Source organism: Pteropus medius, unplaced genomic scaffold (genome assembly GCF_902729225.1).
Source record: "Pteropus medius unplaced genomic scaffold, Ma_sr-lr_union100, whole genome shotgun sequence".
In the NCBI taxonomy this organism is placed as follows: Eukaryota; Metazoa; Chordata; class Mammalia; order Chiroptera; family Pteropodidae; genus Pteropus; species Pteropus medius.
Genome location: NW_024347788.1, coordinates 10,359,256 through 10,383,927, shown reverse-complemented (window position 1 = coordinate 10,383,927; position 24,672 = coordinate 10,359,256). Strand labels below are relative to the sequence as shown.

The following is a 24,672-nucleotide window of genomic DNA, read 5'->3' as shown; positions in this document are numbered from 1 at the left end:
CTTCTTACCTCATTGAATTCCCTCCGGGGAATGCATTATGAACAAACTTCTAGTAGAAAATCCTGAGGATCTGGAATAAAGTGATGGCAGTTAGGATGGAGAGGGAGGAATAGGTTTCAGTGATGTTTTCCAGGTAGAAAGGTGGAAATGATAGAAATATATGCCTCCTTCGTCTGAAATAACCTCTGCTGGCCAGAGGAGCTGGCCAATTCTTCCTCTTCCTTCAGTTTTTTAAAATTCTGCACAGGTATTATTTATTATTAATAATCATCCAGGATTTAGATAATGCCTTTCAATTTATAAAATGTCGTTATATAAGTTTAGAACATTGTTGGACCAAGAATCGGGCTTTTCTGTGTAGTTTGCAGAAAGAAGATAAAATCTTTCGTTCATGTATCGTTGGACAAGAATTTACAGGACTGTCTCTTCCGCTGCCTAGTAAATTAGCAGCATGGCTGCATGGCCGAAATGCAATCCATTAAATCTCAAAAGAAAATTTTTTATTTTGACCGATTGAGATTTTTTTCAAGTCTGCATCTATAGTTAAAAGAGATTACCTTTTCAATGTTTAATTATCATAAAGAAAACTGACACACATGATAATTAAAAAGTCGACTGTGAAAAGACACAAAATATAAACAGAATAAATTGCTAAATATTAAATTGAAATTAAAGCTCATTCCCTAAATTGGGCAGGAGCTTTCTTAACAAATTAAACATATCGAATGGTTTTCCTTTGCACTTCTTTGAATATGCCCAGCACTAAATCTTACATTCGATGTGAGAGATATTGAAGAAAATTTGCTCATTTAGTCTAGCGAAATTTTACTAAAGGATTTCTTATTGTAGGTACCTATTTTGACTTTGATTCTATAGTTTAAAAGTGAGCAGAAGGATGAAATGGTTAGCTTGGTTCTTCAACTCCAAATGCCATTGCGCTTTAGGTTCTGGAGATAAATATTGCCTCTTGCAATTCTTTCCTTATGTTCCTTCGACTCTCCCTCGGGCGTAATTAACTGCTGGTGATTTGTGCTCTCGTTTGCATTGCACGTGCTTCTCCTGTGGTGACGATGCCATCACAGTGTGATCGTGACGATGCCATCACAGTATGATCTGTGTGCGAGACCACACTGGTTAGAACAGCTTCGAGAAAGAGACAGCACGTGGCGTTTCATCTTTGGTAAATACTCAGCAAAGGCTTTGTGAAATTACTTTACTTATACTTTGTTTCTGTTTCACTTTGGTAAGGTGACAGGTGTAGCTCACTTTGTCAGTCAAAAACTATAACTGTCCGCTACGAGTTCACCCCATCAGCCTGTGTGGTCGTCCAGGGCCAGGGCTTATTACATCATTTCCCGCTGATGGCTTCCTCCTGATTTCTTTTCAGTGCTGGCTACTTTCCCCTTAGCTTGCTCTGAAGGCTAGGAAGAAGCAGGGCCACGGAGGGAGGATTTCAGGGTTGTTTCCGGGTGTAGACGAGCATCCTGGGAGCCTCATATGCCCCCAGTTTTACAGGAGCGAAACACGATGAAGAAAGACATCAGCATCCCGGGAGGAGGAAAGAGCGAGAGGACCCCGAACCACGTTGGTAAAGAGACAGCTGGAGTGGTGCATTTGCATGTGATGGAGAGGGGACGACCTGAAGGACTTTAGGGAGTGCTTTTGATTTCCTGATTGTTGGTGGCATAAGCTGCTGTTTATGTCCCAAGGTATGGTGGTGGTGCAGGCGTGTGTGTATGGTAGGGTGGAGAGTTGGGAGAGAGGTAGAGAAGAAAGGGGAAGAAGCTGTTGAGAGGACGAGAGACAAAAGGCAGAGTCTGACTCCCAGAGCTTGGATGATGGCCCTCCTGGCGAGAGGGTTCGCACACAGCGTGCTACAGTGACTGCTAACTGACAGCTGGCGTCTTTGTAAGGATGGTTTTTCTCCAACGATACTATTCTTCTAGGCCTCACACAGGTACGTTAGCTGCAGGCACACTAACTTAGTTAAAACATTTCTAGCGTAGCGAACAATGCTTAGGCATTTACTTGCAGAGGATGATGAATTTTGAACCTGTTACAGGTTTTTTTCCTCACATTTTCACATCTTCCAACTGTACAAATGGCGGAAAGAAGATGCAGATCATAACGTTAATTCTCTTAAGAAATTGAGATTTTTTTGATGAGAGGAAAAAGTATTGAAGACTCCTCTTCCTCTGAGAACTTTTATCATGTCTACGGAAGTCCTGAGTAGTTGCTAATGAGACTGTAAAAGGATAATGTTGGATATTTTCGATCAGGAAGCTGGATTCAGAGAATTTCCTGGGGGACCGTAAATAATCTTGATGAACTTCAGAGTGTGAATCATGATAGTATCTTTAGGACATGACCAAGGATAAAGAGCTATATCAGAAGCATTGTGCTGGTGATGTAAGTGTCAAGATGTTTCACAAATTTCGATGCAGGTAAGGAAATCAGTCAGCGTTTTTTTCAGGAACCAGCCAGAACTCGATGAACCACGAGAGGACGATGAATAGGAGCCGAGCCCAAGGACCCGCGGCCCCACTTACTCCCTAGACCCGAATGATTCTGAGGAATGAGTTAAAGAATCAAGAGTTCTCAGAAAGCCAGTAAGGAGAAAAGCGATGAAGGAACATCAGAAATGCCGAGGCTTACACAGACCAGCTCATCAAGAAGTTTGCATTACGGGAGAAAACCGTGAAGATCCGGGTTTAGAGCGGTGAAAAAAACAAAGACAGCAGTAAGGTGCCATTTCAAGAACGTCAAGGATGACGGTGCTTGGGGAAGACTTTGCTGGCGTAGAATGTCAGGATCACGGCAACGTGGTGGTCAGGCACGTTGGTGGCAGGCAAGAGGGTGGTTAGGAGGGGATTCGTGAACTCGCTCTTTCCGCAGAGGCCGAGGAGGGCTTCCCATACGTCAGGCCTTGTACTAAACCTTAGGAATTAAGCTACGAATAAGACGTGCTACCCACACAGGAATCACGGGCTCTGGAAGAACCCCGAGACTCTCAGGTGGATCAAGGTGGCGGAGCGGGGACGGGGTGGCGAAGGATGGAGCCACGGTCCCTCTGTCACTAAGAGTCCCCATCTCTCTAGGTCTGGGTCCGATTTCACCACAACTCATGTTCTGTTTCTTTAGTGTGGCAGACCCATGTTGTCGCCATCACTCTGTCACTAACAAGGATCAGTGCGTAGGAAGTTATGTAGGACTTAAGGGTAAAGCAAATGGATGACTATAGTACAGAATTTCTATGCTGAGCCCTTATCTATTTAAAGTACCTAAAAAGTACTTAGGGAAACCTGCGTAAGAACGGCAAAGGTAATTTGTCATCCTATGATAAATGCTTAAGAGGTTCGGTCAGGAAAAGCGTTTGCTGATAAGCCCCGGGGTCTCTGCAACCTCACTGATTATTGATTTTATGCAGAGAAATGAATGAAGAGCAAGCGCCTTAGATGCTGGAACTGAGCGGACATCCCGCATTACCTAGGGTCACCTGATTTGTCATTGACCGAGTCTTGACTGAGCCCAGGTCATCGAGGGCAGAGCCCGGGCGCCAAAGCATCAGTTAGATTATGTCTGTAACGGTGCACCGGGTGAGCGAGGACCCTCGACGTGTTTTGATTTCGTTTCTCTTGTTGCTTGTGAAGCGCGTGACGTCCGACACCGTATGCATCATACTTCGAATCTCTGGGAGACGACGAGGTACAAACACAAGGAAATAGCCACCTCTGCTTTTCTCACAGCTGTTCTTTGTACGTGCCCAGCGCACCGTCCAGATTTGCTGACAAATTTGCGCGGCTCTCTCTCGGGTCACGCGACTCCGAGTCAGAAGGTCTTCTCCCCTCTTCCTGTCGCGATTGGGCTTCCATTTTTCTCAACCTGGGAGTGTCTAGAATCATGTGGCAATATTGAGAGGACCTTAGGGAAATGTATCAATCAATCAAACAGACTTGGATACGGATATTTTAGCTAAGCATTTTAAGAGTTCCTAAGTAATTTTTGCAAATCTCTCGTCCTAGTTGAAAGATGCAGAGCTGAAGAAGGGGGAGAAGTGGCCTTTTCTCCATAAAAGGGAGCCCACCCGATCAAAACACTGGCGCCCGAGAGGGAAATATTTTTTCAAAGAGTACGGAGGGCAGTGCTCCAGGGAAGGGCATGGACATTGTACCCAGTGGCACCACACTTAGGACGACAGTCACAGGATTTTAGAGGAAGCCACCATGAGCAGTGGGAGCAAATCTTCCAAACTAACATCCTAATGTGTCATCACCGTCCTGTGCTGGACCATGTCTCAGCGAAAGGATCGTTCTTTCCCTCTCTCTCTCCCTTCCTTCCTCCCTCCCTCCCTCCCTCTCTCTCTGTCTCCCTTGGTTCTTCCTCTTTCCTTCTCTCTCCCTCTTCCCCTTCCCCCCTCTCTCCCTGTCTCCCCTCCCTTCCCCATTCCCTCTCTCCTTCCCTCCTTCCTCCATCCCCCTCTCTCTATGCTGCCGACTTCTTTCTTTCTTCATGCTGATTCAAAACCTAGATCTTTGGGGTGTGCTGCCTCTGTTCTCTCAGGCAACCCTGCAATTCTACCCCTTGAAACCATGTAGGATAGGTTTAATATTTTTTTCCTACAGATAAATATTTTCAGACAAGGGTTAGGAAGTCATTTCCTAGTTTGTCTTTTTCGGACAAGCATCCCTGGTAGCACGCTGTGCTTGGCTCCCAATCGTTCCTCCGGATGCCGGTGTGGAGGGCAGCAACCCGGGGGTACGATCGGAGGACAGTGGGCCTGTGGTCGTCCTTAACCCAAAATCGCATGCATTGGGTAACAGATATTTGAAACCCTTGGATGTGTTGGGAAAGTAGTTTCCAAATTAGCAGAGTGAGTTCTTGAGAGGCCGCAGAGACAGGGAGACCCCGGCACCTCTGGGCTCTTACTCACGTTCCTGTTCCGTCTGGGAGTTGCCTGGCTGAGCGTCTCGTGAATGATCGATTGGGATGCCAGTAGCCGGCTCAGGACACTCTAAAAATTAGTATTGGTAAAGCCATTTAATCGCTTCAGAAGAGAAGTGATTGCAAAGTATTATTATTTTATGGCGACAGTCAATAACCTGGAGGGCGTTTTCTCTTTGTGGTTTCTAATTTCTGTGAAATCCGGTGAGAATTAGGACTCTCTCAGGTGATAACGTCAACCTCTCCTTCATCGCCATAGTAACCAAATCTGTCTTTACTCCTAAAATTAGTGAATCAATTCTGGTGCCTGATTTATGTCGTTTGAGAGCGGCCATCCCTGACGGTAACTGGCTCTTTGTCCTCCCTTGGCTAGTAAGTGCCCGTGAGAAGACAGGATTCCCAGGTACACTATACACTTAATTATCTGAAGGACCCTTCGGTCTGAGAGTCCGAGATCTCATTCCGGGGTAATTAGCTCGAATAATAGTTAAGGCCGTGTTTCTCCTCGTGGTGTGTTATTGATTGGTTCAGGAGAGAAACAAGGACATAACTCCCAGGTCTCTGGACATAGGTCACATACTTTATTTCTGTAATGACTAAATATTTAAAACTCAAATCGAGACATTTAGACTTTCTAAAGACTGTCTTTTTTTTTCTGATATATGAATTTATTTACATTCAGCCTTTCGAATGTTACAGAAATAAATCAGACCTGGCTGCATCTTCAGTTAATACACTTCATTGAATAGAATTAAAGAACTGCAGATTTGGGCTATTTTACATTTTTTTGGTAGCAATTTGGTATTAAAACATATTGTTGTTTTTTTTAACATGCATTTTTTTCATATGGAGTCAACTACTACAGTTCATCCAAAATTCAATATTCATTGTCTTTAGCAGCCATTAGGGTTATGAGTTTATCTTCAGTTTCATTTGACTTCCATTCCTGTTCAGTTGGCTGCGTTCACTTTGTGGGCCAAGGTCAAATGTGGAATGATGACTACTCTTGGCTCTTTCATAGGCTGTCTTTGCTAGCATCAGGCCCTCAGTTCATTGATTTGTATAAAAATTACCACCGGAAAGGTTTATTGGCCCCAAAATGTCATTTCTAATTTGATCTCATCCGCTTTTTCTCACTGGTGTTTCTGTGCAGTACTGGAGACTTTTTTTTAATGTGTCACTCCTTTGAGTCCTAATGAATGAACTATGTCATCGCAGAGCTTATAAGAAAGAAATGTACATCACTGACCTACTTGAAAACTCACCTTTTTGGAATATTTTCCTAGCTTATAATTCCCCATCTGTCTGGCATATTTTACTTGGGTAGAGTTTGTGACCGTCTAAATCATGAGCCCAAATTCCAGTTCTGGCCGTAGCCTTGTCCACAGCCACGTGAGGGCCCCCACACCCCAGCAGAGGCCTCCGTGCCCAGTCAGCACCAGTGGATCTAGGCTGCTCAGTCTGCATAGCTGGAACTCCTGTGGCCAGCTGAGCGGGGGGCGAGGGGTAGGGGTGAGGGGGGCTCAGACTGTCCACAGCTGTGCTCATCATCGGCGGGTCCACGCACCGGGATTTGTGAATTTGCACGTGGCCAGTTCGAACGTGGCCAATTATGAAGCCCTCAGGAAGCCAGTAACCACAAGGGGTTCCCCCACTCCAGAGAATGAGAACTGTGAGGCCCCATGCCTTCCCGCACCCCTTTCTCTTAACTCGCCTGATAGAAAGGCTCTGGCTGAAATGTCAGACCTTTGTCATCCAGCTGTAGAGTCCCCGTATCTACAAGGTGACTCAAGGCCGGCCACCCATACCCATCTAGAGATTAAGATACTATGACCTTTAGCCTTACCCCAAATTAATATTCGTATGCAAGGTATGTGTTAATAGGATAATTCAGACAGACCGGATCAGTTCATGTTGGAGAGTTTGGGGCATGTTAAATAGTTTTATAATCTGAGCCAAGGCTCTGAGGGTCCACTAACACCGGCGGAGCAAACATGGTAGGATCCACTGTAGATCTGACATCGGCTTCTCCGCTTTCGATAACGTGTAAGTCATCAGTGAACAAAATCTCTTTACGGTCGGGGGAAGCTGCGGGGACAGTGGCAGGGAGACTGAAGTCGTGCGAGGTTGAAATCATTGGCCAGACCCATGTCAGGAGCAGAAGTAGAGTGGGGGCCGTGGAGGCCTTGCCCGTGGATTTGGTACTTGTATCACGGCCCAGAATCTCTTCAGCCCACCACTCCCGATAGTATCTCTCCATTCGAGTTGATGGCACTGATGCCACCTGTTTCCTGTCACTGCCTGCAGCAGCTTCGTGGGTGAGGTAGAGGGAGAGTACAGTTGTGTAGGGTGTACAGTTCCCTCGGGAGCTACCTTCCCTCCCGGCTCACACACGTTGGTCCCTCCTCGCAGGGCCAGAGGGCGTCAGCCAGCGATGGCGCACGTTATGACAGCTGTCTTGGGCTTCACCTCTTCTTGAGGATGGCACCGTGGGAGCACTCCCAACCATGACCTGAAGGGTGATCCTGAGCCCTTCAGGATGACTTGTCCTCACAACACCATGATTCCTGAGGCTTTCGCAGGGTCAGAATAAGGAAAAGAAAGGACACCACAGGACCTTGGAGTCACACACAGTCGGGCTGGATTCTTGCGTCCGCCTTGTACCACTCGTGAAACTTACCCGAACTTGTGTCCTTATCTATAAAATGGTGGCAGTGATGTCCATTCCCCACTCCACGGAGAGACAGTAGTGGAAAGTGCATAGCCTCCTATGTGTTATTTATTTGTTGCTTAATACGGGTTCCTTCCCTTTTCTAAAAGTTCTCAAGTGACGTGCAACTTTATATGGATCAGATGGTACAATTAGGAAATGTTTGTTCAGGAGAATGACGTTAAACATATTGAAAACCGTGTCACCGAGAACAGAAACCAGGCATTTGCAATTCACGAAAACTTCCCAAAGGCGTGGTGCACGCGATTCAGAAGGACACGAGTTGCCACAAGTGATTATCCTTAAATTCACATGTTAGGAGAAAAGAAAGAAAAAGCATCCAAAGCAAAGGAATTTTAGCCTGAGACCAAAAGGTCTATCCAGAGAGCACTGTTTTGCAGTGACACTCTGAGCAATAGCTCCTTGGGGAGTGTTTCTGAGGGTTCAGTCATCTCTTGTCCTCCGTCTGAAGTCATCCCTGGGCTTTCTGAAGAGGGAGATGGTGAGGGAAAAGGGGTCAGCGGCTGGCATCTGCTCCATCCACAGAGAGTTAGGGGTGCACGGTTTGGTGACAGAGACTGGCTATGAGTCCCCGAGAGTCAGCCCCACCTGTGCTGAGCAGGGATCTGGGAGGGGGGACTGACTTCGCATGATCCCGGGATGACAGACTCGGCCAGAGGGCTTCTTTCTACAAATGGTAATCTACTCTTCCATCTGCCGTTCTGAGAGATTTCTAACTCTTAAAAATAAATTCCGGGATTAAAAAAATGGTACTAGTTGATGACAGGACACGTGCCTGCAGTAAGCTCGTATTAAGGGAAGAAGAAATTCCAGCTAGAAGCACCAGCGAATGCTGGGTATGGGTTCAGACTTTTAACACGTGCGCCCTTCCTCAGTAAGTTCCCAGGGAGACTTGTCTCTTGACCAAGGAAGTCAAAACCAGCCAGCGGTCTTCGAGAAGTCAGTTCCGAATGGCTGAAAGATGCTGCGGAGCTAGGGCGAGCTGCTTGTTTGCGTTCTCATCTCTTCTCCCGCAAGCTGGAACCGGCACGCGTGTCGTCTTGCAAACCTCCTGTGAGTGTTGGCGCCACAGTCCCTGTTCAAGTGTCTCCTTTTGAGCAGTCGTTGGAACACACTAGGAGAAAATGAAAGGAAAGCTCCCCACAGGCAGGGATGTGGTCTTTCTCTCAAAGGAAAGGATCGGCGCTCCTTCCCGATTGGATCGGAGGGCTCTGGCGATCTTGCTTTAGGTAACCAGCCACCAGGTTCTTGAGCCTCGACTCGTATAAAGGTACACGGAAGCTCTGCTCTTTCTGGAGCTGCATGGCTTCTAGGGCGGTGTCAAGTCAGCCATCGAGGGTCCCCTGTGAGGTTTTGGTTGAAACCAGTTTGCAATCGATCAGTCATAGCATGAAAAGAGGAATTTGCACAGATACTCAGGAGAGCTACAGAATAGCAGAAAGTAAGTTAAGAAGAGGAAGGATTCAGGTATATAAAGGTGTATAATCTTTTTCTTAAAAAAAAAAAAGGAAAGATCTTCTTATACTGCGTTCTTTCCGATAATGGCGAGAATCTAAAAGAGTTGAAAGGTATGCTGATATGCCAACATCAGTTAGCATATTTTCAAACCTACTTTAAGCAATTTATTATACATTAGAATCTTTCCTAAAAGGAGAGACACATTTCTCTGAGAGTATATGTATTTTAGGCTGTTGGAGCTTTTGTTGTTGCCACAAGTGATTATCCTTAAATTCACATGATGGTGTTTACGGCCTCAACTCTGAAGGACCCTCAGGCTGTCTTGTCAGGCTGAGTTTTAAAATTCCAAACTGAATTGTGAAGACGTGACATTTAGGAAATGGGAAGAGAAATAATTGTGTATAAGCAAAAAAAAAATGCTGTATTCAAAAAGGCTTAAATCCCACAGGAGAGCAGGTCTTGCTTTTAGACTAAAAAGGATGCATATTGGAGGATAGAACGGTCAATAGCTGCTTCTCTTTCATGTTAAAACACTGAAAGGTACTGATAAATAGATACCTCCAAACCAGTCCCCGCCATGAGCGGAGCTGATCCCCTGTGGTTTTGTGTCCCCAGAGCTCAGACACACACACACACACACACACATACACACGCAGAAATTAAGGGATTTGTCCAACAGTTTCTGATAGAACCAAACACAGGTATATCTTTGTAATATATCTCCCTCTTGTTTCTCTGCTTCACGGTGTCAAATCACTTAAGAAATATTTTGAAATCTTTTAAAAGAATTATAAAAATAAGGTATACATTTCAACGTCCTTAGGAGAGAAGCCATGCTTTTAAACTGAGTTACTTAAATTGTGGGGAGCCAAATAGGGTTTCGAAAGGCCCTAGGAAGTTTACATTTCAAAGAAGGAAAGAAGAAAATTGTGTTGAGAACATCTGGAAAGAAATTCTTCAAGTTATCTCTCTGGTATTTCCTTAAAATATTTGAATTTCACAGCAAGACGACACTGGCAGCCTCACATCTCACATTTGCATCCAAATTTGGAGGTCTTAAGCCTCCTACATTTCTTTCTTTCCTCGTTCTTACTTTGTACATCTTCCTTTTCTCTTCTTCCCTGTTCCACGTGGTTTCTGCCTCTGCTGGCTTTTATTTACCTCGATGTTCATTCTCACATCTGTTTTTCTTCGGTTTTTCCTTTGATACCACTCAGTTCTCCCTCTGCCTTTTCCTTCACCTCCTTCCTCCGCTGGTATGTCTCGCTGGGTTATTTGTTCCCCGTGCCTTCTGCTGGCTGGCAGCGCTCTCTCCCCACGCCTCCCCTCAGCGCCCCTTCCAGTCTGTCTCCCTCCCACTCTTTCTTCCTCTGCTCCCCAAGGTCTACTAACGCAGACTGCCTCTGGAAGTCTGTTTGAGGACTAAGCTCTTTCTCCATTATGTAATCGAATGTGCCCCCAAACAGCTGTTATTACAGTTCCTTTTTTCCTGATGAATATTTTTCAACAAAATAAGAGGCTACTGGCTGATATTCATACTGTTGGAAGACAGTCTGCTTGGGCTGGGCTGTACATGTTAGGGCCTGGGTTTCTAATTGCTCTCCTCTGAAAACCTTAACTTATCCTGTGGCAGTTTTCCTGGGGACTGTGTCATTTTCTTTCCCAAAAGGTAGTGGGTAAAGAAAAATATATAATTTTAAGTATTATTTATTAAAGTATTTCATACAATAAAACTCACCCGCTTTAAGGGCATGGGTTGATGAATTTTGGTAACGTGTACAATTGTTTTGCCACTACTGCCATCAAGATGTAAAGTACCTCCTCATTTTAAAAGGCTTCCTTGCACCCCTCTCCACCCCCTACGTCCCTCCACAGCCCCTCTCCACCCCCTGCGCCCCACTTGAGTTCCCCTCCTCACCGCCCCCACCACAGCCCCTCTCCACCTCCCCGCTCTGGTCACTGTGCTTCTGCTTTGGTGCAGACTTAAGTTCTCATTTCTCTCGGATGTTCCTGGGAATGGAATTGCCTAGTTGAATGGTATTTCCTTAATTTTGTAAGATACTGCCTAACTCTTTTCCAAAGAATCGGTTTCATTCTCAGCAGCAGCGTATGAGAGCGCCACATCCTCGACAGCACCTGACGATATCAGTCTCCTTAACCACAGCCAGGCTAGTGAGTGTGTGCTCGTCGCTCACTGTGGTTTTAGTTTACGTTTCCCTCATGACTAGTGCCATCAAACATGTTTTCACGTACTTATTGCCCATCTGTCTACCATCTTTTGCGAAATGTCTGTTCAAATATTTTGCTCATTTCTAATTGAATTGTCTTCTTGAATTGTAAGAGCGCTTTGCATATTCTGGATAGCAGTTATTTGTTGGAAGTGTTTCGCAAATATTTTCTCTCAGTCTGTTGCTTGTATTTTTTCTTAACTGTATCTTTCAAATTAAAAAGGTGTTAGCCTTGAAGAAATCCATTTTCACAATTCCTTTTATAATTTGTGCTTAAGGAATCTTTGTTTAAGAAATCTTTAGCTAACTCAATGTCACAATTTTTAAAAATATTTTCTTCTCATTTTAGCTCTTATATTTAGGTCCGCAAACCATTTAGACTTAATTTTTGAAAGTAATATGCAGTCAAGAGTCAAAATTCTTGTGTTTTTCCCATGCAGCTCTCCAGCTGATATAGCATTATTTGTTGAAAAGTCTCCTCACCCTCATTGAATTACCTTGGCGAATTACATTAACTGCTTTGAATTCCTGGGATAAACTCCACTTGGTCATGATATAGTTTACTAACTCTATATTTTGGCTTCGGTTTCTTAATGTTTTGTTAATAATATCGTTGTGTTAGTCTTTGGTGTCTGAGTCTTTAGTTCTCTTTTCGTGTGAAGTCCTGGCGTGTTCAGAACCAGATATCACAAGTCCCATAGAATGAGTTGGGACACGTTCCTTCTTCCTCTGTTTCTTAAGGAGTTGGTTAGGACTGGCACTATTTCTATATATATGTATATTTTTTCAAAATGCAGAGGTAACCCCTAAGAGTGTGTCTCCAAAAGAGCTTGGTTTTATGCCAGTCACAAGTTATCCCCAGGAAGATTTGGCTGAGGTTGGTGAATAAGCACCTTCGAGAAATTGACACTTTTCTAGATATGACGTCAACAATGGCTTTTGCCCTTGGGATGCTTCTCCCCTTCCCTCGCTTGCTGTTAGAGTGTTCTTATTTGCTCGTTAACCATCCTAACACATTTTGACTTTTACCACGTTCAGCCTCGGGCCATCAAAATAAGAACCAAGGATCACGTTGAATATATTTGCGTCCTTTGTAGAGTGTTTAGGAAATGATGGTTCTTTCTCTGCTGTGGGTTTCAGAAGTATGCATGTGTGTACACACATGTGCATGCACACACATTATGGCTCACACATTTGATCAAGTTTCTATGATGATTTTATTTTTCCTGAGTGTCGTTTATTTAAACAGTAGTATTGCTTGTGCGATTTTAATGGAGTTAGAAAAACAGCTTCTTTTTCTCTACGCTCTTACATGGTACTCTTATTTGCTACTGATGACTAGAGCCGAAGAAGTAAATGCTTTGGAACATTTGATCAATACATTACATCTACCGTGAGAATTAACGAGAGACTTGGAAGCCTAGTGAAATAAAATCAGGTTATTCTCCTAAACTGTGTTTCTTCCTTAGGCTTCCGAGCGGGAGTCATTGCTGCTGTGACTCGCACGTCTACTCTCTCTGCAACTAATGAAACTCTTGGAAATTTAGAATAACGCTCATCATTTTTAACAGAATGGAAAATGGGGCTCGTTATCTAAGTAATTGAATTGCGCATCGGTTATTACATACATGGTGACGGTATATGACAACAGAGGCGTGCCTTTTTCTCTCTGATGAGGGCGGAGGATAACTTTCTGTTCGATTATTGCAGAGCGCGCTGCTGGAAACTGTAACTGCCGCTATTTCCCGTATTCTTCAGTCACCAACTCAGACTGAGTCAGAAGCCGCTGCTGCTCCCCAGTCTGGAGCAGCTTCAGCTGCAGAGTTCTGTGTACTCTGGCTGCTTAGTGCATTTTATTAAACGATTTAGACATTTAAAAACTGAAAACCCTTGACTTTTACTAACAGAATCTCCAAAAGTAACAATAATAAGAAGAAAAATATGAAGGACACTCTACAGTGGTACAATGATCACATTTATTTTTTCTTCCCAAATGCGTTAAAATGCCAGCAGTCATATACCTTGTGACCTTTGGGATGAACATGTTGTATCTCCACTCTTGAAACAGTTATCACTAGGAAGTCAAAAGTGATGAGTATACATAACAATGAGTTCATTCTATCTACAAAAAGTGTTCTTTAAAGCATCCACGTTAGTCAGGTGATGTTAAAATGGAATTATAGAAAGAAGAATTTTAGTTTTATCCTTAAACTGAGCTCAGCTCTTACTCAGCCACCCGTTGATTACAACACCTAAGGACACATATATAGAGAAGAAATAAGTGTCACTAACCCAGAAGAGCAGATGGCATTGGAATATGTTTTAAAATATAACTATAGGTTTCAGTCATCTTGCTTTTATTATCCTGGGCTTTTCACCTGTCCTGCACAGGTATAATAATTTATAACAGAGACAGGTTAGAAGGTTATACTGGCCATTTGAGATCTAATGTTCCTTGAATTCTCAATTTTACATCAGTTCTTGATTATCCACAGAGATGGAGAGAAGCTGGCTTGACCCATTCGAAGCCGCTGATAACTCCAAAATCAATTGCATTTGCCTGGGGGATGCAGCAGAAGAACCAGGTGAAGTCCATCGAGGCGTGCACACACACCTTCAAAACCTGGCCTGGCCTTTGGCCTTTTCTGTGTTCACTCTGGTGGTTAATGGTCTAGTGTATTGAAGAGAAGGTTAGAGACATCTTTTCTTTTAAGGTTTCATACACGTGACTTGCTTGTTGAATTCCTTCTCCAGTTACGGTGGAGACTTTGCAGTAGACCGTGTGTCTTGTCCGGCACGTACTCCTGGTATTGAATCAAGGAGTGAGTGAATGGACTGCCTCCCTAAGGGAGGCAAGGGACTCGCTCCAGATCAGGCAGCTGGTGAGGAGGCGGAAGTGGATACATTTCATTACCAATTATGTGGTTTGATTTTCATTTAGCTTCTTCGCACATTGCATTATGCTCGACAGGGTATAATAATACTTGTCTTGCCAATGCCATGTGTTTTAATAAAAATTAAATGAAAGTGTCAACATAAATTTTTTTTATTTCAGTGCTATAAAAAACATGATACATAAAAGTTTTTAAAACATGATATGTAAAAGTTTTTATTTGCTTGTCAAGATGAAGGGTTCTGTGTTTTTAAATGAAAGGCAGTGCACGCATTTAAATGCGCATCATGATGTACTTCAAGGCTGATGACAAAAATACTACATAAGCCTAAAATCGATATGGTTTAATTAATCTTTCTAATTAGCCTGATGCTGCCTTTTTACTGAACTCACGCACGTTCAAGGCCATGTTGCGTAGGTGTTTTCCTCGAATAAGTAAACTAGCCCTGTCTTAAGCCATAACCATGATGTCGTCACTTAAACGAACTTTTTCGAGTAACGCCAGCGAGCACGTGTTCTCTTCCACGGGAGAGTGACCCACCGCCCAGGGTAAAGCCACAGGATGAATGCCTCGTGTGTGCCTCTGCCCAGTGCATACAGATGGGTGAGTGACGCCAGCAGGCTCCTTTGTAGCCTAAGTGTCCATAAAAAGCTCTTGAAAGGTCAGAATTCCAGGGAGACTATGTTGCTGGCATCCCGGTCTTCCCCAAGCTGTCTTTGGGACATACGTTTTTGCCTTCTGCAGAGTGGAAGTCAGGGTACACTCTCTTGTGGAAAGAGGACCAGGACAGAGGACAGAGCCAGAGGAGGGATCAGAATAGAGAACAGAGCCAGCGAGGGAAAGGGCAGGCGTTGTACAGAGAGAAGGACCAGGGTGTCCCGTATCATAAGTGAACCGCCTTTCCAGTTGATGAAGCGAATGGACGTGTCTGTCGTTAACGTCGCATCTGCGCGCTGGCCGGCGTTCCTGCCCCTCTTCGTTCGGCTGGAGCTAGTTTCCAACAGCTCCACGCCCTGTTTGAAGAGGAGACTCAAAGAGGAATGTGTGCGAGACATCCGTGTCTGTTTGTCATCGTAAAGGGCCGTATCTAAGCCCGGTCCACGTCCGCCTGTCACCCCACGCGCCAACACTCAGGTGAGACGACCCTGGTCTTTGTAAAGAAAGGGGGCGCGTGTTCCTCGCCGCTCGACTTCAGATTCTAAGACCTTATTGCAATGTCGGCAATTGTGGTTTTACATGTACACTAACCAAAATGTACAATAACCCCTGCCTCTTTACATTGAAAGGCGTATTTCTGAATTTGGCGATTCGTGTCAAACCCTGGGCTCCCTGGCTTAGTACGTAAGAGTTTCTCTTTGCAGGCAAACGGTAAAATATTAAGTTCTATCAGTACTCCATGTTCTAGGCCGGATGGAGGTGGGTTTTCAGCACAATTCGCCGTGTCGATTTTTTGCTGTGAAGCTTGGTCTGGGTTAAATCTCAGGTACCCTGTGGATTGCCACACTTCCCCCTGCAGCCTGGTGGGGACCGGGGCCAGCTGGGGTCATTCCATTGAATCTTCTTCAGATCTCTGTTTTATATTCCCTTTTTTTTCAACTCAATGTAGTTTTTGCAGAAGGAATTTTCTACAGAAAGCTATTTGTTCTTTTAATGTGCAGAGGTCCTCTCGGGCTCCGCGAAGCCCATGTCCATTCAGTCCATGGGCCTCATCCAGAAATATTTCTGAAGCCTCTCTACTCCCAAGAGAGAGCAGCACACACACACACACACACACACACGCACGCGGACACACACACTTACACACATACTTTATGTAGTGTTAGGTCTCTGCTTTCTGTATTTTTATTACTATGCTTAGCTAGGATTCCACTCCCCCAAATTTAACAGGAATGTTTGAGTATACTTGAACCTTTAAGAATATTAGTGAAGGGTGTAACTAAAGACAAACAAACAGGAACGTAGAACATATTTGGCTTAATCCTACTTTATGAGACTTACTGGCAGGATGACATTAGCAGCAAGGACATATGCAAATACAATAGGTTAAGAATTAAACTACCATTATAATAACATGCTTGGTGATAAACGGCTTTATGTACTTAAAAAACGAACTACTTTAATCTGAATAACATACATTTTAGTACAAAACAATCTCGTTTAATAGTCTGTAAATATTTGGTATTGTGGTTTTTTTACGAATAGCTTTCTCTCTTTGGCTGGGATACATAATAGGTTTAAGGGAGGTTGTTTCTCAAAAGATGATCAAAAAGCATATACCTAACTCGGAAAGAAATTTACTTTTAACCAGATCATAATGCCGTTTAATTTTTTTTCTAACCATCCAGTATCTTAGTTGCTCCAGAATAAAGCAGATGTTTGTCGTTGTTGCTGTTTGTTTTACTGGAGACATGAGCAGACTTAGTAATTTCTTCCGTTGGCTCTGAAAACTATTTGTATCTCCCCTCTCCCCTTTGCTAAATAAATAAACTAACAAAATGGAACCCATGGCAGGGAGGGACGCCTGATAATTTCCGCTTCAGCTTTGGTGCACATTTCCTGGGCGATAATAAGCCAACAAGCAACTATCTTCTGGGCAGTAGAAACAGAATAGCCAATGTGCATGCGAGTCAGGATTACACTCTTCGTGGTTAATTTGTGGTAGTGCGGGTCTCGCTATACGACCTTTCAAACATAAGCATTTTTTCATCACCATGATTTCCATTAGAGTCTTAATCATATTTTTTTATTTCAGGGTCCCCACTATCCAGTTGCTATATGCTTATAATCTAATCTAGTTTTATAATTGGCCTAAATCAAATATAATATGGAGAAGATAGGTTACAAAGTGGTCCATAGGGCTTTGAAATGTATACTGTTAGCTACGGCCGTATCTGACTGCTTTTGATCTACAAAACCGGCATTCGCTTAAATCAGATCTACCAAAACCCCATCGTTTAATGATTCAAATCAAGAAACCACCCACTGAGTGCTTCCAGGGCAAATGAGAGAGTGTGGGTTTTGGAGCAGCCAGTCCTGTGTTTCCGTCTAGATTCTGGGCCAAGCCATCTACTTTTGCTGAGCCCAGCTTTGTCACTGGGGACATGGAGAAAAAGACTACCTTTCTCTGCTATTTTTAGAACTATAAACAATGTATGAAAAAAGCCTAGCATAGTATTGGGGACTTAATACGTAACTAATAAGATGATGATGATGATGATGATGATGATGATGATGATTTCCATATTCCAAACGCTATGCTAAATATGCGAGGTATGTAACTGATCGAAAATTGAATTCAGGCAAAACCAGCTTGAAGTTCTTAGAATCTAAGCATCTCTCTCGTTAGATGATTGATAGATAGATAGATAGAGAGACAGATAGATAGATAGATAGACAGACAGACAGATAATAGATACTAATCCACGCATACACGCACATATACGCACATACATGTAGACGTTTTGAGCCTTTTAAGTGGATACCTTTATAAAATGAATTAATAATTTTATGACTTATGAAATGGGCTAGCCAAACAAAATATTAAGTTTTCTGAATGACTTATTCATCAGAATGACCATCAATTCTTTGGCCACGCGTGTCATACCGTTATGCCAATGGTATTTGTTGACTGTGGGTTAGGTCTTATCGCCCCTGCCAGACTGTTGTGCTTTTTAAACTTTTATCGGTTTCAATAGATTTTTTTTTCATTTCTTCTATTGTTGTGGCCATCATTTCTATCTGCTCTCATAGAACCTACTTACTTATGGCTTCTAATAGTCTTTGAATTCAGAAAATAGGTCACCAAGCTTATCATATCTTTAGGTAAAGCATAAAAGCAAATAATCTGTGAAGTCGAAGCCTCTGCTCCAAGACAGAGGAGAGCTGTGTCGCTTGAATTTTGTGAGTTGACTCATTGATTCTCAGTTATGTGCCAAGTATGTGAGAGTGCCAGGTAAGTATTCGTGGCTAAAGGAGACGTCACGATGAGGAAGCAGGGAAGATGAATCCGATGCCTCGCTGGTAGACATTATAAAATTATTCCATTTTAATTTGAAATTCCTGTGTTTCTTTCACCTCCGAATCATTGAACCCTTAACCATTCCCCTCGGTGGACTTGGCAGTTGACTCCCACATGTAGTTTATTATCTCTGGGTTGGCATGATATCATTTAGTGTGCAGGGCAATTTCCAATGATGTCCGCAGCAATGAACGCTTAGCTGCTTGGACGGTTTGGCACCTTATCTCTACGTTCCTCTTATATACTGTCCTAAAAACAAGCTCCACCATATAAATTAAAGGCAGGGCAGCGTGTTGCATAAATTCAGACTCGTTTTAAATTCTCCACTTTGGAGCGACTGTTAGTATTTCAGTCTCAACATTTTTTTTAATGGCAAAGCTACACATCGACTTCTGTAAATTATATTGTAGAAAACTCAGAGTGCTTTCAATTTTGAAAAAAAAAATGCTTCTTCTTTCAACATTACTTTCTCATAATCCTTAATACCATGCCCACTTATAGTCTTCACTGACATAGCAGGAAATACTGATTATAACTCTAGTCCTTTATGTAAGTAAAATTTGCTTTATTAACTTCTCTGATTTAGAATTGGGTGTTAATTTCTTGGGTTTGCCCTTAAAGTACATTTCAAACATATTCGTGTTTAGCGCATACTTAAATGTAACTATCAGGAAATGTGGGAAAGTATCACTGGTCATTTGGTCCAGAGGGTGGACTTGGACTTCTGTTTCTAAAGGGGTATCACATGCCACTGAAAAGCTCCCGTCTCTGACTGTGAGGCAAGCAGCATCTCCCTCGGCTCTATTAAAGCTTCCGGCTAGAGGTAAATTGCCTTCCTTGCATCCATGTGGTTGAGGCAGTTTTAGGGGGTGTGACTAGGTTTGGTGCTTCGCAGATCGGATGAGTGGGTCCCAGTGCATCTGCTCGCAGGATTCTGCCCACCCCAATCGGCCAAGTTCCCCTCAAGCTCCTTTCGTGACAAATGTAATCCGATTAGTTTTCTCCCTGTTTAAAAAAATAAGAAAACAGCATTACTCTCCTTTTTTTTTTTTGTCCTGAAATAAACTCATTGAGGAATGTATTATAGCTCTTCCAGTAAATTATTCCTGTTACAAGCGGGTTTAACTCTTCCCAAATGATTTTGTGAGATCCACATCGGCGAATCAGAATCCACCACCTTTCCAGATTTACAGTTCTCTCGTGAATTATGGTTTGAGCAACCAAAAATTCCGTTAAAAAGAGCGATAGCCGTGCGATTTCTCTTAATAAGGCTTCGCCATGTCTGAATCTAGAGGGATCCCCAGCCATTGTGATAGCAGGTTTTAACGTAAAGCTGTACATCGTTTACAGGAAATAAAAATAGAGTTGTCGGAGCCAATGATGACTTTGTAGTGGATGTAATGCCTGGTCTTACCTTTCATAATTACGGAATTTTTCCAGCGTACCATGTTATTTCGCTAGCATCGTTCCTGCCTCTTCGAAGTGCATTTTGCAATCTTCCTTGTTTTTCTACTTGAAGAATAAATAAGCATAGTTCAATACAGGCAGGGCTCCTACGCAGAAGCATTGGAACTCAGAATATCGACATGATATTTATGACCTAAGGCCAGCACACGAAGGCCTATTTCACGCAAAACATCCCCTGCATAACAGTTTTATCAAACTTAGTCATCTCGGAGAACGTTGTTTCTATGAAAAGACAGACTTCTAAATTAAATGCACCCTCCGATGCACTGTAACTCCGCAGCTTTGAGATCCCATCACTCCCGAGGGGGTGAGGGCTCCCCAAAGTCTGAACGTGTGATTGCTATGGGGGAGCCTGGCTGCAACGGATGAGAGTAGGGGTTTGAGATCGAATAGGGTGGTGCAAGGAATCACAGACAGGCAGGAGGAAGATGTCGGGGTCGGGACTGAGCGGGGAGGAAAGCGGGAGCAGCCCCGGCGGGGTCCCCTTCTCGTCTGGTTCTCCTTCCCCTGTCTTTTCTGTTTCTCCCTTTCCAGCTCTTTCGAAGTTATCGAGCGTCTGTGGAGGGCGGGCAAAAGCAGCGGCGCACTGACTGCGCCCGCAGGAGCCCAGCCCTTATGTGACTTTGCTCAGGTGCGGAGTGGGTAGGCGGGACTGAGCCTTGCGTGGGGATCATCCTCGGGTGCTGGAGAGCCCCAAAGGCCAGGGGCAACAGGCACTCCTTGCTCAGGCTTCCTGGGCTTACAGAGCTGCATGCTGTTAGTTATGTGTGTGGAGCGATTGCTTTTCATTTAGGACGTACCGTGGCCCCAACTCAAGAATGAAAGGTCTGGTTTTGCCTCTGGGGCGGAGGTCAAGGAACGTGATGAAGAAGTGGCACTGGGACCGCTCTGCTTGTAAAGACCCCGATTTCTAGGCTAGATGGATCGTCTTCAGAGTGAGGCGTGATGCATCGACGCGTGGGCGCCGTCACGGCAGCATCGACGTGACAGCACAGGGTCCCCTTACAGCCTCGTCTGTTTGGGCGTGATGCTCGGAGGCCTGCGGTGTGCTAAGCGAAGGCTCACGCCAGGCAGGAGCACGTTTGCTCCGCACTCCTGCACACGGTCAGCTCAGACCCCAGTGTGTTCACTTGATAGTCTGTGGCTAATTAACCGACTTGGTAGAAGTCAGACCTCAAGAGCTTAAGGTCAAGGGTTAGTTTCCTTGAGACGACCAGCTTATCGTCTCTGTTCTCTGGTCATCTATTACACTCCTCATCCCTATTCAGGTGGCTTGTAAAGTCATGTTACTGATCACGGAGATCGGATATGAGTGAACCCAGCACAGCCATTACCAGAACGAAACCATCGCGTGTGGTTGGCCGGTCAGCGCGGCACACTAGTTAGGGTCACCAAGTTCACTGTCGGACAGGACCCAAATGAAAAGCCCGGTTCTGCCGCTTTCCTGGAGGACTTGAGCAAGATGCTTCACTTCTCTGAGTCTTCGTTTCTCCACCTGCAAGGTGAGGATGACAGCGGCCTCCCGGGGGTGCTGTGGGGATTATCAAGACGTTTGCTGCTGTACGCGGGATGGGAGGACGTGGTCCTTGGTGACGCTGGCCCAGATCCCCTGGGGCATGATGCTGCCATGCCCAATGTCCCCGTGTCTCTTCCCGCTCCCCCATGCTCTGCTGCTGCCACCCCGCAACCCCATGTCCACCCCGTGTCCCACCCTGTGTCCACCCCGTGTGCCACCCTCGTTCCCACGCTGCTCCCTGGAGCAGTAGACCAGGAGAGCATGCCTGTGAGGGCAGCTCGTTCAGTGGTTCTGTGTATTTAATGGCACCTTTCAGCTGAGCGGTTCTGAGTGCTGGGAGCTATATGGCATGAGGAGAGGCCGGGGGTCTCACACAGATGTACACAAAAGGCGAATAAGCCTATTCCGCAGGAGGGAGATGCACCCATGGGCTTAAAGCCGTGCCCGCATCTGCATATTTCCTCCGCTATCAGGGCCTCCGGTGCCATCCCACAGGCGTTTTCGAGTTTGTGCCCTGAGTAGCTACGCTGCTCGCTTCCTCACGTGTAACTTGTCCATCTCCTAAGAGAGGGCTGGAAATAATAGGGACCATAAAGGAGACTCGGCCTACAAATCATAAACGGGATCAATAAAAATATATGACGGAATGATGCTTTCTAATTCCTCTCCTAAGATTATTAGCTCTTTTTTTTTTTTGGTGGAGAGAAAAATGCAAATGTGATGCTATTTATGAAGATCCATCTGTTAGCCTAATGTGCCAGAGGAAAAAGCCTAAATTTAAAGCTGCTCTGCAGTGCTTTGCGGGTGTTCGAAGACCCGCTTTGGAGAGGCTGCTTCCCTTTCGAAGGAACACTGGTGTCCTCTGAGGTAGTGGGTCTTCCTGAAGGATGCTGAGCTGCCATCGAGGACGCCGGGCTTCTGACTGGACCACTCCGTGTTTGTTTTATTCTGCAGCTAACGCGTGGGCTGTGCCAAACACGCACTCACCACACAATTGAATAGCTACCTGGGAAGGGTTGTCAGGAAGACTATGGAAAGCAGGCATGAGGTGACTGTCAACGCCGAAGTACTCGTTCGGATTATTTGTCTCTTTCGGCACTCCACCTGGCAGGGATTCCAAAGAATCCTGTAACAAAAGTTTACTGACATCTGCTCTGCACTGGGCCTGGGCACTGTCCTGTTAGTTCGAGTAAGATCCAACTTGGTAGCTGGGCGGCGAGCTCATCTGACCTCTCTCATTCTGCGGTTTTTAATTTGTGAAACTAGAAGTTATTTTCAACAAGTCTTTTATTTTTTTTTTTTAAATATATTATTATTTATGCCACAGCACCTGGTCTTCCTAGGTGGTCTCCCATCCAAGTACTAACGAGGCCCGGTCCTGCTTAGCTTCCGAAATCAGACATGGGGCTTGTTGACGGTGGCATGGCCGTAGACCATGGACCGTGGCTCCACTGGGGCACGAACCCAGGACCTTCTGCGTGTAAAGTAGATGTGCTAACCGCTACGCTACGGAGCCACGTCCTCAACAAATCTTTACAAAGTCCTGAGTTAAAGAACATCTATCTCTGAGGATCATTAGATCCCCTGGTCCATTCCCATAACCGTTTCCATCGCGTGATGTAGCATCATTAGGCCTGGAGGTGCAGACCTGTCCGTTACTGATGCAGCAGCATTAGTGGGAGACACCTGAAATGGCCAGCTACTTCAAAGAGGAGAGACAGAGAGGGGCAGTGCAGGAACTGAGCCGCGAGGGCCAGCCATCACTGAAGATGGATGGCAAGCATTGCGTAACAAGTACTGATCTTCCAAAATCCTCATTTTTTACTTGAAAACTCAAATTTTATCATTGGCGAAAAATGCCGTCAGTGCCGGGTTCACTTTCCCTACCGCAGAGAAAATATCTGCCGAATACTCATCTGAACAATGCTTGACGTTTCAGGAAAAATGAGGCTAGTTCGGTTTGAAACTCAAAACAATCAATTGCGCAAGCGCTTTAGCTCGAGACACCTGTCACGCTTCCATGTGCCGGTTTGTCGCACAGAACATTCAAAAGACATGTACTCAAGGGTCAGCATTTAATAAAGCTATTGATTTTCTGCTTCATCGAGGATACTCTTCAGTGACATGGCACTGGCGATTTTTCATTGCAGGCGTGCAGAGGCGAACATTAGATGGTCGCTAGTGCGTGCACTTTACTGCGGCTGTACAGCTCGGTGCCACAACCTCGATTCGTGCAAAGGCACCTGCAGTTTCAGCCAGCGGTGATGGCACTGTCAGTGCCCCAGTCAGCACAGGAAAAATGGCTTATAATGTATGAGTGTCACGGTGAAAGCAGATTTGACCTGATACCACTCAGGGGCCCACGGTCCATACCTAGAAAGCGATAGACTAAGATTTCAAAATCAGTTCTATCCATCTCCTGTTTGGGGGCATTCTGTTATTTCTAGAACTGTAAAGATTTTCTCAGATTATGTTTCTAGAAGTGACATTGCTCTATTACAACAGATAAGCACGTTTCAAAACTTTTAGGGCATACGACCAAATCGTCCTTTAGAAAGTTACACACACGTGTCAGCAACATAATTGTTTGCTTTCTTTTCATATGGCTTTTCGATATGGTATGTAGTTTCCATGCTCAGAAGATATTTCACGAGGCGCCAGGATGATTCGACATTTGTGTCAGCGCGACCACTGTGTGATATGCCAGGGGGAAGTGTCATATGCTGGGCTCACTCACGCCGTCCGTCCTGCTGTTTAGCGAGTGGAAGCAGTTGTTTTAATTAAGATCGTGAGGAAGCTCTTCCGAGTCCGAGAAACGTTCCGATTCCAGAACTCTCTTCGTTCGACCCATAGCTGCCCTTGCGAGTACAAATCAAAGACCCCGTTGGTAGATACAGTGGCATCTGGGAAAATCAACGGGAACCAAAAGCCCGATATGAGAGTCTGTAAGAGTCACTGGAACAGAAAGTGGGTCATAAATAGGTCCAGAGAGCCGGGGAAACAGGAGGCAGAAATCGGAGCGTCAGAAGGAGTAGAAGGAACAAGGTTTGGACCAAGGGAGGCCCTGGCGGCTGCTGGATTATGTGGGCGCTCTGTGCGGGGGAGCTGATGTGAATGAGACCGGGAAGACAGACAGGAATTTCTGTACTTCCAGCTGAATGAGAATTGCCTTGCCAACATGACAGCTCTGAGCAGCCATCAACAGCTTCAAATTCCCATCAGACCTGAGGTGATTCAGTTGGTACTTAACTTGCCAGTTTCGTTATTACCCCTGGTGCCACGTATGATCTTTGGTAGTAATCATTTATCACTGAATATCAGATTGACTCCGATTCTTCCTCTCAGGGCTTCTGTTCAGATTACCGACTTTTGAACAGATGTGCGTGACCCAGTGTCCGTGACCCTTGTGAGGAGTTCCC

General features: G+C 44.8%; 1 protein-coding gene and 1 long non-coding RNA gene across 2 annotated transcripts in view; one reads left to right on the top strand and one right to left on the bottom strand.

The window, feature by feature from the left end:
• The window catches only part of LHFPL6 (LHFPL tetraspan subfamily member 6), a 194,795-nt gene that overhangs the window by 111,169 nt on the left and 58,954 nt on the right, over nt 1–24,672 (top strand). The gene's annotated exons all lie outside the window — the stretch shown is intronic.
• Nucleotides 421–16,979, bottom strand: LOC120614405 (uncharacterized). The gene is made up of 3 exons (XR_005655973.1): nt 16,857–16,979; nt 10,231–10,236; nt 421–431 (listed from the first exon to the last, which is right to left on the bottom strand). It is a non-coding gene; the product is annotated as an uncharacterized LOC120614405 (long non-coding RNA).